Consider the following 2,319-nt stretch of genomic DNA (forward strand, 5'->3'; position numbering starts at 1 on the left):
TAAATTTCAGGTTCATGTGAACTGGGAATATTAAATATTAATATTTAATTAATATTAAAGTAATACCTGTATTAACAAATATTTAATTAATAAAACATTAATATTTAATTAATATTAAATTAATACCTGCTATTAATGTTTAATTTTGTTGATCTAATTAATCTGAACATGTCTTTAGAGCCATCAACATTAAGTATAATACTTTTATTGTGCCTAGGTTTAATATAAACTAAATAAGATCTTATTATATCTGCTACAAATTTGTCAGCAATGAAAATAACTCGATGTGAAGAAACTTTTAAGAAGAAAAACTGCAAATGAGATAAGAACTTTGGGTGAATTTTTAGGAATAATTATGTTTTAGGAATATTTACTTAAGCATGATCTCTCCAGATATTCAACAACTTGAAAATTTAGAGTTGTGCTAAGTTAAGTTAAAGGATGGAAGTTTATTAAACAGTAATTACTGAACATTGGCTTCCTTTTACAGAGAAACAAAAGGTTTAGAACTATTAAAAAATGTGTTTGGTGCCACACTGAGATATTTTCTATAAGGAAGCACATTCTTCAAAAATTATTATTTGGATGTATGTTTACCAATCTACAGAGTGCTGATATAAAGGACAGTTCATGGTTGCTTAAGGAAAGTAGAAACTGGTTTTTAGTAAGGAAGGTATGAGGAATGGAATTGCATTTTATTAAGGGAAAAGGAAGTAGGTCTGATTTACAGGTGGCTGTTTCTGATTGGGAAAATAAAGTGATGGATACAGAAAGTGATAAAGAAGGTTTGCAGAATGTGGACCCTTAGAAAAGAGTTTTATACATGGTACAAGTTTTCTTAAGATGCTGAACTGCCTTGGATGACAGATTTCAAGCTTGCTTATTTATTTATTTATTCATTCATTCATTCATTTTTTGCTGCATTGGGTCTTTGTTGCTGCACGCAGGCCCCCTCTAGTTGCGGCCGGCGGGGGCCACTTTTCGTTGCAGTGCGTGGGCCTCTCATTGCAGTGACCTCTCCTGTTGTGGAGCACAGGCTCCAGGAGTGCAGGCTTCAGTAGTTGTGGTGCACAGGCTTAGTTGCTCCGCAGCATGTGGGATCTTCCCGGACCTGGGCTCGAACCTGTGTCCCCTGCATTGGCAGGCGGACTCCCAACCATTGTGCCACCGGGGAAGTCCCATGCTTCTTTACCTTTTAAGTGATCCGTTTGATATTTGCCTTTAAAATCTTTTATCGAGGGCTTCTCTGGTGGCGCAGTGGTTGAGAGTCCGCCTGCCGATGCAGGAGACATGGGTTCGTGCCCCGGTCCGGGAAGATCCCACATGCCGCGAAGCGGCTGGGCCCGTGAGCCATGGCCGCTGAGCCTGCGCGTCTGGAGCCTGTGCTCTGCAACGGGAGAGGCCACAGCAGTGACAGGCCTGCGTACCGCAAAAAAAAAAAAAAAAATCTTTTATCGTTACTTTGGCTAAGTGAATAACTACTGTTTCCCAGTGACGTATGATCTTATCTGAGTGTTCTAAACGCTTTTGATTTTTTTCATAAAACTTCCCAAATCAAATGTAATGAAGTTTCTTTGACCTCTAGGTAACTTTGGGGTGCTTCAAATGGTCCCTGAAACATCCCAAAGAGAGAGATTACACTAATTAGGTTCATTTGGTATGTTAAAAGTATGTGGGAAGTATTGGCAAATGTGTAATAAATCTTCTTAGGTTATATTGTATGGTAATTGTTACTAATATAGATAGTCTAGAAATTATATGGAGTTTCAAAAAAATTCTGCTATGTCCCGGTAAAATGTTATCAGTCATAATTCTAGTTATTATCTTAAGTGTCATATAGTCACAACAGTAACCAAGTTACCTTGTTAATTACATTGTAATCAGATTTTAAATTTGCCTTAAGTCTTTTGTCTCTAGAGACACAGTTTCACTCTGATCCCTTTGCAAAAATGCTTCCTCTTCAAGAAGATTTATAAAAAGGACTTTTGGATAAATAAAAGTTTCTGACTTTCAGACCATACTGCTAAATTGGATATAAAGAAGCTCTTCTCCTCAAGCTACTTATGGTTTACAACAATTTGGTGATTTACATTTATGGGTAAAATTAAAACATTTATCTTCTCTATCTGCTCCCTCCAGAGACTGGAAACTCTTAGGTCCCCAGCAGCTTTATCAGATAAACTAGGAAGGCTACCTCACTAACAGGTATAGAAATCTCATGGTATTTTCGGGACCTTGAAAAGGGAGGAATTCACCTACATCTGGTAAGCGAAATCTGTGACAAGCCCTTGGTGTGACTTCCCTGAGAGGTCTTTTAAA

The sequence above is a fragment of the Monodon monoceros genome, unplaced genomic scaffold, assembly GCF_005190385.1.
Source record: "Monodon monoceros isolate NGI ecotype Baffin Bay Population unplaced genomic scaffold, NGI_Narwhal_1 Super_Scaffold_10, whole genome shotgun sequence".
Taxonomy (NCBI): domain Eukaryota; kingdom Metazoa; phylum Chordata; class Mammalia; order Artiodactyla; family Monodontidae; genus Monodon; species Monodon monoceros.